We start from the raw sequence: 11,608 nt of genomic DNA, 5'->3' as shown, positions 1-11,608 counted from the left end.
TACCACCACACCAGCTTTACAATAAATGTTAAAGGGACTTATATAGTCAAGAATACAAGAGAAGGAAAAAGATCTACAAAATCAACCCCAAACAATTAATAAAATGGCAATAGGAACATATGTATCAATAATTACCTTAAATGTAAATGGATTAAATGTTCCAACCAAAAGACACAGACTGTCTGAATGGCTACAGACACAAGACCCATATATATGGTCTAAAGAAACCCATTTCATACCTAAAGACACATATGGACTGAAAGTGAGAGGATGGAAAAATATATTCCATGCGAATGGGAAGCAAAGGAATGCTGGAGTAGCAATCCTCATATCAGACAAAATACGCCTTAAAATAAAGAAGATTACAAGAGATAAGGAAGGTCACTACATAATGATCAAGGGATCAATCCAAGAGGAAGACATAACAATTGTAAATATGCATCCAACATAAGAGCACCTCAATATATAAGACAAACACTAACAGACATAAAAAGAGAAATTGACATGAACACAATAATAGTAGGAGACTTTAACACCCCAATCCCACCAATGGACAGATAATCAAAACAGAAAATTAATAAGGAAACACAAGTGTTAAATGATACATTAGATGAGATGGATCTCATTGATATCTTCAGGACATTCCATCCAAATGCATAAGAATACGCCTTCTTCTCTAGTGTACATGGAACATTCTCCAGGATAGACCACATCTTGGGTCACAGTCAAACCTCAGGAAATTTAAGAAAATTAAAATTATATCAAACATCTTCTCCAAAAATAATGCTATGGGACTCGATATCAATTACAAGAATAAAAGTGTAAGAAACACAAACACATGGAGATTAAACAACACATTTCTAAATAACCAACAGATTATTGAATAAATCAAAAGGGAAATAAAAAAAAATTCTAGAACCAAATGACAATGAATATATGCCAACTCAAAACCTATAGGACGCAGCAAAAGCAGTTCTAGGAGGGAATTTTTTAGCAATACAATCCTACCTCAAGAAACAAGAAAAACATCAAATAGACAACCTAAGCTGGTTTTAGAAAAGGCAGAGGAACCAGAGATTAAATTGCCAACATCTGCTGGATCATCGAAAAAGCAAGAGACTTCCAGAAAAACATCTATTTCTGCTTTATTGACTATGCCGAAGTCTTTCACTGTGTGGATCACAATAAACTGTGGAAGATTCTGAAAGAGATGGGAATACCAGACCACCTGACCTGCCTCTTGAGAAAACTATATGCAGGTCAGGAAGCAACAGTTAGAAATGGAAATGGAACAACAGACTGGTTCCAAACAGGAAAAGGAGTACGTCAAGGCTGTATATTGTCACCCTGCTTATTTAACTCATATGCAGAGTACATCATGAGACACCCTGGGCTGGAAGAAACACAAGCTGGAATCAAGATTGCTGGAAGAAATGTCAATAACCTCAGATATGCAGATGACACCACCCTTATTGCAGAAAGTGAAGAGGAACTAAAAAGCCTCTTCATGAAAATGAAAGAGGAGAGTGAAAAAGTAGGCTTAAAGATCAACATTCAGAAAACGAAGATCATGGCATCCAGTCCCATCACTTCATGGGAAATAGATGGGGAAACAGTGGAAACAGTGTCAGACTTTATTTATTTATTTATATATTTATTTATTTTTGGCTCCAAAATCACTGCAGATGGTGACTGCAGCCATAAAATTAAAAGACGCTTACTCCTTGGAAGGAAAGTTATGACCAACCTAGATAGCATATTCAGAAGCAGACACATTACTTTGCCAACAAAGGTCCATCTAGTCAAGGCTATGGTTTTTCCAGTGGTCATGTATGGATGTGAGAGCTTGACTGTGAACAAAGCTGAGCGCTGAAGAATTGATGCTTTTGAATTGTGGTGTTAGAGAAGACTCTTGAGAGTCCCTTGGACTGCAAGGAGATCCAACCAGTCCATCCTAAAGATCAGTCCTGGGTGTTCATTGGAAGGACTGATGCTAAAGCTGAAACTCCAGTACTTTGGCCACCTCATACAAAGAGTTGACTCATTGGAAAAGACTCTGATGCTGGGAGGGATTGGGGACAGGAGGAAAAGGGGGCAACAGAGGTTGAGATGGCTGGATGGCATCACCGACTCAATGGACGTGAGTCTAAGTGAACTCTCGGAGTTGGTGATGGACAGGGAGGCCTGGCGTGCTGCGATTCATGGGGTCGCAAAGAGTCGGACACGACTGAGTGAACTGAACTGAACTGAACTGAAATTTACACCTAAAACAACTGGAAAAAGAAGAAGAACCACAACAAAAGCCAAAATTAATATAAGGAAAGAAATAATAAAGATCTGAGCAGAAATAAATGAAAAAGAAATGAAAGAACCAATATTAAAGATTAATAAAACTAAAATCTGGTTCCTTGAGAAGATAAACAAAATTTACAAACCTTTAGCCAGACTCATCAAGAAAAAAAGAGAGAAGAGTCAAATTAACAAAATTGGAAATGAAAAAGGAGAGGTTACAACAGCTAGTGCAGAAACACAAAGGATTATGAGACTATTATGAACAACTATATGGTAATAAACTGGATAACCTGGAAGAAATGGACAGATTCTTAGAAAAGTTTAATCTTTCAAGACTGAACCAGGAAGAAATAGAAATTATGAGCAACCCAATTACAAGCAATGAAATTGAGCTGTGATCAAAAATCTCCCAAAGAACAAAAGCCCAGGACCAGATGGCTTCACAGGAGTATTTTAGCAAACATTTAGAGAAGAACTAATGCCTATCCTTCTAAAACTCTTTCAAAAGATTGCAGAGGAAGGAATATTTCCAAACTCATTGTACAAGGCCACCATCACTGTGATACCAAAACCAGAAAAAGACAACAGAAAAAAAAGAAAACTACAGGCCAGTATCACTGATAAACATAGATGCAAAAATCCTCAATAAAATTTTAGCAAACAGAATTCAAGAGCACATCAAAAAGCTCATACAGCATGATCAAGTTGAGTTTATTCCAGGGATGCAAGGATTCTTCAATATTTGCAAATCAATCAATGTGATACACTATACATACAAATTGAAAAATAAAAACCATATGATAATCTCAATAGATGCAGAAAAAGCTTTTGTCAAAATTCAGCAACTATTTATGATTAAAACTCTTCAAAAAATGGGCATAGAAGGAACCCACCTCAACATAGTGAAGGCCATATATGAAAAGCCTACAGAAAACATTATTCTCAATGGTGAAAAACTGAAAGCATTCCCCCTAAAATCAGTAACAAGACAAGGGTGTCTACTTTCACCACTATTATTCAATGTAATTCTGGAAGTCCTAGCTATAGAAATCAGAGAAGAAAAAGAAATAAAAGGAATCAAGATCGAAAACAAAGAAGTAAAGCTCTCACTGCAGATGACAGGATACTGTACATACTATACATAGAAAACCCTATAGATAATATTCAGAAAATTACTAGAGCTAATCAGTGAAGTTAGCAAAGTTGCAGGATACAAAATCAATACACAGAAATCACTTGCATTTCTATATATTGACAATGAAAAGTCAGAAAGAGAAATGAAAGAATCAATCTCATTCACCATTGCAAAAAAAAAAGAATTAAATATATAGAAATAAACTTATCCAAGGAGACAAAAGGTGGCTTAAAACTAAACATTCAGAAAACTAAGATCATGGCATCTGGTTCCATCACTTCATGGCAAATAGATGGGGAAACAGTGAGAGACTTTATTTTTTTTGGGGGGGGGGCTCCAAAATCACTGCAGATGGTGACTCCAGCCATTAAATTAAAAGTTGCTTGCTCCTTGGAAGAAAAGCTATGACCAACCTAGATAGTTTATTAAAAAGCAGAGACATTACTTTGCCAACAAAGATCCATTTGGTCAAAGCTATGGTTTTTCCAGTGGTCATGTATGGATGTGAGAGTTGGACTATAAAGAAAGCTGAGCCCCAAAGAATTGATGCTTTTAAGCTGTGGTGTTGGAGAAGACTCTTGAGAGTCCCTTGGACTGCAAGGAGATCCAACCAGTCCATCCTAAAGGAGATCAGTCCTGGGTGTTCATTGGAAGGACTGATGTTGAAGCTGAAACTCCAATACTTTGGCCACCTAATGTGAAGACCTGACCCATCTGAAAAGACCCTGATGCTGCCACAAAGATTGAAGGCAGGAGGAGAAGGGGATGACAGAAGATGAGATGGCTCGATAGCATTACCGACTCAATAGATATGAGTTTGAGTATACTCTGGGAGTTGGTGATGGACAGGGAAGCCTGGTGTGCTGCAGTCCATAGAGTTGTGAAGAGTCGGACATGGCTGAACAACTGAACTGAAACTGAAGGAGACAAAAGAACTGTACACAGAAAATTATAAGACACTGATATAAGAAATCAAAGATGACAAACAGATTCCTTGGTAGGAAAAGTCAATATTACGAAAATGACTATATACTACCAAATTCAATCTACAGATTCAATGTGATTCCTATCAAATTCCCAATGACATTATTCATAGAACTAGAACAAAATATTTCACAATACATATGGAAACGTTAAGACCCCAAATAACCAAAGCAGTCTCGAGAAAGTAGAATGGAGCTGGAGGGTTCGACCTTCCTGACTTTAGATTATACTACAAAGGTGCAATCATCAAGACAGTATGGTACTGGCACAAAAAGAGAAACATAGGCCAAAAATATAGAACAAGATGGAAAGTTCAGACATAAGCCCATGCACCTATGAGTGCCTTATTTTAGACAAAGGAGGCAAGAATATACAATGGGGCAAACAAAGATAGCCTCTTCAGTAAATGGTTCTGGGAAAACTAGACAGCTACATGTAAAAGAATGAAATTAGGACACTTCCTAACCCCATACACAAAGATAAACTCAAAGTGGATTAAATCCCTAAATGTAAGACCAGAAACTATAAAACGTTTAGAGGAAAACATAGGCAGAACACTCAATGACATAAATCAAAGCAAGATCATCTACGACCCACCACCTAGAGTAACAGAAATAAACACAAAAGTAAACAAGTGGGACCTGATTAAACTTAAAAGTTTTTGCCCATTAAAGAAACTATCAACAAGGTGAAAAGATAACCCTCAGAATGGAAGTAAATAGTAGCAAATGAAACAACTGACAAAGGATTAATTTTCAAAATATACAAGCAGCTCATACAACTCCAAACCAGAAAAACAAACAACCCAATCAAAAAGTGGGGAAAAGATCTAGACAGACATTTTTATAAAGAAGACATACAGATGGCTAACAAACACATGAAAAGATGCTCAACATTGTTTATTGTTAGAGAAATGCAGATCCAAAGTACAATGAGATACCACCTCATGCCAGTCAGAATGACCATCATCAAAAAGGCTACAAACAATAAATGCAGGACAGGGTGTGAAGAAAAGGGAATGCTCTTGCACTGTTAGTTGGAAAGTAAATTAATACAGCCACTATGGAAGACGATATGGATATTCCTTAAAAAATTAGGACTAAAACCACCTTATGACCCAGCAGTCCCACGCCTAGTCCTATACCCTGAAGAAATCAAAACTGAAAGAGACACATATGTCCCATTGTTCACTGCAGCACTATTTACAATAGCTAGAATATGGAAGCAATCTAGATATCCATCGACAGATGAATGGATAAAGATGGTGTGGTACATATACACAATGGAATACTACTCATCCATGGAAAAAGAGCATTTGAGTCAGTTCTAATGAGGTGGATGAACCTAGAACCTATTATACAGAGTGAAGTGAGTCAGAAAGAGAAAGATAAATATTGTATTCTAGCACATATATACGGAATCTAGAAAAATGGTACTGAAGAATTTATTTACAGGGCAACAATGGAGAAACAGACATAGAGAATAGACTTATGGATATAGGGAGAGGGAAGGAAAGGGTGATATGTATGAAAAGAGTAACATGGAAACTTACATTACCGTATGTGAAATAGATAGCAAACAGGAATTTGCTGTATGGTTCAGGAAACTCAAACAGGGATGCTGTATCAAACCAGATGGGTAGGTTTAGGAGGGAGATGGGAGGGAAGTACAAAAGGGAGGGGATATATGTATACTTATGGCTGATTCATGTTGATGTTTGACAGAAAACAGAAAAATTCTGTAAAGCAATTATCCTTCAATTAAAAATAAATAAATTTTAAAAATCTAAAAAAAAAGAAAAATCTATGTATTAAAAAAAGAGTTAAAAAAAGTAAAAAGTAATTTAAAAAGTTAAGTTAGGCATGGAGAAATAGGTAATTATCTATGATATTAGAAAGAAAGAATGACAGTTAGAAAATAGAGAGCTAAGCTAAAAGTTTTATTAATAGTTTAACCCTTCTTACACATTGAAATCTTATGATATGTAGGATTAGACATATGAAAATAAGCTCTTACAAAGGAAGTATTTAATAAATTATTTATCATTATTTAGACTTTACAAAAAATTCACATCTTGTGTTGTACTTTTAAGTGCTAATTTTAAGAACATTGAACTAAGGTTGATAAAGAACTAAGGTTGAAGCCGGGGTAGACAGAATAAAATTAAAATCTAATTAAAGATTACTTCTTAAACTGAATTGTCAAATGTGAAAATGAAACGTTTTGATTCAAGTTAAAACAAAAAATTAAATATCATTTACTATTATATTTCTATATTGTATAAGTAAAATTATAGGGAAACAATAAATCAAACTTTATTAATGTACACCTCATATCATGTTCCTTAGCTGTCTAGCCAATTTTAAATCAATTGACAAGGCCACTGTTCCCTGAATAATTGGGTTAACCTTAAAGAAAACTAAAGGAATTACTATTTCCTTTACAATAGAGAATAAAAATGACATCAAAGGAATTTTTTTCATTGTTTTTCTTTTTTCTTAAATTTTATTTTATGTTTAATTGGAGGATAATTACTTCACAACACTGTGTTGGTTCCTGCCATACATCAATATGAATCATCCAGTTTGATTTAAAGGAAAAAAGAACAAAATAGGTCAATTATTATTAGACACAAAAATGTATTATTAGAAACAAAATATGTAAAATATAAAGTCTTTATAAAATGTAATAACCATCTGTATGTCTTCTTTGGAGAAATGTCTATTTAGTTCTTTGGCCCATTTTTTGATTGGGTCATTTATTTTTCTGGAGTTGAGCTGTAGGAGTTGCTTGTATATTTTTGAGATTAGTTGTTTGTCAGTTGCTTCATTTGCTATTATTTTCTCCCATTCTGAAGGCTGCCTTTTCACCTTGCTAATAGTTTCCTTTGTTGTGCAGAAGATTTTAAGTTTAATTAGGTCCCATTTGTTTATTTTTGCTTTTATTTCCAATAAATGCTGGAGAGGGTGTGGAGAAAAGGGAACTCTCTTACACTGTTGGTGGGAATGCAAACTAGTACAGCCACTATGGAGAACAGTGTGGAGATTCCTTAAAAAACTGGAAATAGAACTGCCTTATAATCCAGCAATCCCACTGCTGGGCATACACACTGAGGAAACCAGAAGGGAAAGAGACACGTGCACCCCAATGTTCATCGCAGCACTGTTTATAATAGCCGGGACATGGAAGCAACCTAGATGCCCATCAGCAGATGAATGGATAAGAAAGCAGTGGTACATATACACAATGGAGTATTACTCAGCCATTAAAAAGAATGCATTTGAATCAGTTCTAATGAGATGGATGAAACTGGAACCTATTATACAGAGTGAAGTAAGCCAGAAAGAAAAACACCAATACAGTATACTAATGCATATATATGGAATTTAGAAAGATGGTAACAATAACCCTGTGTGCAAGACAGCAAAAAAGACACTGATGTATAGATCAGTCTTATGGACTCTGTGGGAGAGGGAGAGGGTGGGGAGATCTGGGAGAATGGCACTGAAACATGTATAATATCATGTATGAAACGAGTTGCCAGTCCAGGTTCGATGCATGATACTGGATGCTTGGGGCTGGTGCACTGGGACGACCCAGAGGGAGGGTATGGGGAGGGAGGACGGAGGAGGGTTCAGGATGGGGAACACAGGTATACCTGTGGTGGATTCATTTTGATATTTGGCAAAACTAATACAATATTGTAAAGTTTAAAAATAAAATTAAATTAAAAAAATAAAATGTAATAACCAAAAGTAAAATATAATCCATCTACATTGCTACCAGTCAAATCTAAGTTTCAGTCACCTCTTGTCTTCTCTGTTGCAACAAACCCTAGAGGAGACTGGGTGTCCCAGTATTTAGTGTTGAGTTTCTCAAACTAATTCCTTTCTCATAAAGGTCTTTCTAAAAAGTAGGGTGGAAATTTGTCCTTCTCCTTCTTTCTATGTATCTGTTACTATACTACATACATCAAACTAATGTATAAATATTTATTTAAACACAATACACCTGGTTCCCATTCCAGACCTACAGAATCAGAGTCTCTGGGAATGGAAATACAGGAATATGATTTTTTACATAACTTATCAAGTGATCCTTAAGCTCACAAACACTTAAGAATCATCATCTTTAGGACAAATTCAAACATTCAATGAATTTACCAGATTCTGTATTTTATTTTTCCTACATTCCACAACACACTCAACTCTTTGCATTCAATTTTACTAATATCTGCAAATCCATAAGTTATGCAATATTTTCCTCCCTCCCGAAAACTTCTTGATTCACTTCTTGACCCATATTCATTTTTCCTTTTATCTAGCTAACTACTACTTTGGCTGTGTGGATCACAACAAGCTGTGGAAAATTCTTCAAGACATGGGAATACCAGACCATCTGACCTGCCTCCTGAGAAATCTGTATGCAGGTTAAGAAGCAACAGTTAGAACCTGACATGAAACAATGGACTGGTTCCAAACTGGGAGAGGAGTACATCAAGGCTGTATACTGTCACCTTGCTTATTTAATTCATATGCAGAGTACATCATGTGAAATGTCAGACTGATGAAGCACAAGCTGGAATCAATACTGCAGAAAGAAATATCAATAACCTCAAATATGCAGATGACACCACCCTTATGGCAGAAAATGAAGAGGAACTAAAGAGCCTCTTGATGAAGGTGAAAGAGGAGAGTGAAAAAGCTGACTTAAAACTCAACATATTAAAAAAAATGAAGATCATGGCATCTGGTCCCATAACTCATGGCAAATGGATGGGGAAACAATGGAAACAGTGGCAGACTTTATTTTCTAAGACTCCAAAATCACTGTGGACAGTGACTGCAGTCATGAAATTAAAAGACACTTGCTTCTTGGAAGAAAAGCTATGACAAATCTAGACAGAATAATAAAAAGCAGAGACATTGCTTTGCCAACAAAGGTCCATTTAGTCAAAGCTATGGTTTTTCCAGTAGTCATGTACGGATATAAGAGTTGGACCATAAAGAAAATTGAGCACCAAAGAGTTGATGCTTTGAAGTGTGGTGTTGGAGAAGACTCTTGAGAGTCCCTTGGACTGCAAGGAGATCAAACCAGTCAATCATAAAGGAAATCAGTGCTAAATATTCATTGGAAGGACTGATGCTGAATCTGAAGCTCCAGTTTTTGGCCACCTGATGTGAGTAACTGACTTACTGGAAAATACCCTGATGCTGGGAAAGATTGAAGGCAGTAGGAGAAGAGGATATAAGATGGCTGGATGGTATCACCGACTCAATGGATATGAGTTTGAGCAAGATTTGGGATTTGGCCATGGACAGGGAAGCCTGGTGTGCTGCAGTCCATGGTGTCCCAAAGTGTCAGACAGAACTGAGCAACTGAACTGAACTGATAGATAAATCAGACAAAAATGCTGTCTTCCAGAATGAAATCCCTACCTAGAAGATTTTTATATTTTGCTTTACTTTTGGATTATCTGGAATTTTATAAAATACTGATATTTGGATCCTGAAAGAAAATATTCTATTTTAATTGGCTTAGGATGCTACCTGGCTATTTAAGTTACTGAAAATACCCTAAGTTATTCAATGAGAAGCCAGGATTGAGGAGCTCTAGTCTCTTCTAAATTAATTTCCCTGTTACTACGTTTTTACTTATATTGTTACCTTATATTTATCTCATGTCATTGAAATTAGCATGTTGATGCAATCTGTTAGGCATTGAACCCCTGCACCTGTCTAAGAATATGCTATCTGCACCTGTTGCTGAAGACAGAGGACTTACAAGCAACCCAGGAACTATCTGCTGAATAATATGAATTAAATATTTAGTCATTAAAAATTATTTTACATATTATGTTATTCTTTTCTTTTTACACACTTCTTCTAACATATGAAATTCCAGATACAACTGTGTTGCTTTCATCTTTGTTTCTCAAAAGCCTTGAATTCTAAACTGTCAATGAATATTTAAATGATTAAATAAGGCAGTACATAGAAAATTGGAACAATGTTAAGAAAAATTAAGAAAATGAAATCTTTTCAAGAAATCCAAATTGTATAGAAGCATTTCTTTGGAAATAATTTATTGGCTGGTTACCTATTAATGAAGATATACATTCATTGCTTGAACATATAAAAGATGTCTGGAGAGACTTCTTTGTAAGTATGACTGAGGATTAGAATATTTGGAGTACTTTCAAGTGCAGATTCTTGGGCCACTGAGTTCAAACTTCAGGATGTGGGACCAAAAAAGCTAAATATAAAATTGTTAACCAATTTTTCTTAATAGTTCTCAAATATGGATCTGCTTTTTGGAAAAAAAAATCACCTAAGAAACTATATAGGAAAATTTTAACACCAAAATTAGGCTGGAGTTGTTAATTTACTTTAAAAGTATATATTTGCTTTTTCAAATAACTTTATTTTTATTCACTCTATCTATATTTCACTTCCTACACATGAATTTTAGAATCTTAAGAAATTAACATTTCAGTTCAGTTCAGTCACTCAGTCGTGTCCGAATCTTTGTGACCCCATGAACCGCAGCAAGCCAGGCCTCCCTGTCCATCACCAACTCCCAGAGTTCATCCAAACTCATGGCCTTTGAGTCAGTGATGCTATCCAACCATCGCATCCTCTGTCATCCACTTCTCCTGCCTTCAATCCTTCCCAGCATCAGGGTCTTTTCAAATGAGTCAGGTCTTCACATCAGGTGTCCAAAGTATTGGAGTTTCAGCTTCAACATCAGTCCTTCCAAAGAACACCCAGGACTGATCTCCTTTAGGATGGACTGGTTGGATCTCCTTGCAGTCCAAGGGACTCTCACGGGTCTTCTCTAACACCACACTTCAAAAACATGAATTCTTTGGCACTCAGCTTTCTTTTTTTTTTAATTTTTATTTTATTTTTTAAATTTTATTTTATTTTTAAACTTTACAATATTGTATTAATTTTGCCAAATATCAAAATGAATCCATCACAGGTATACATGTGCTCCCCATCCTGAACCCTCCTCCGTCCTCCCTCCCCATACCATCCCTCTGGGTCGTCCCAGTGCACTAGCTCCAAGCATCCAGTATCGTGCATTGAACCTGGACTGGCATCTCGTTTCATACATGATATTTTACATGTTTCAATGCCATTCTCCCAAATCTTCCCACCCTCTCCCTCTCCCACAGAGTCCACAAGACTGTTC

The sequence above is a fragment of the Bos javanicus genome, chromosome 2 (genome assembly GCF_032452875.1).
Source record: "Bos javanicus breed banteng chromosome 2, ARS-OSU_banteng_1.0, whole genome shotgun sequence".
In the NCBI taxonomy this organism is placed as follows: Eukaryota; Metazoa; Chordata; class Mammalia; order Artiodactyla; family Bovidae; genus Bos; species Bos javanicus.
Note: the sequence above shows the minus strand (reverse complement) of the source record.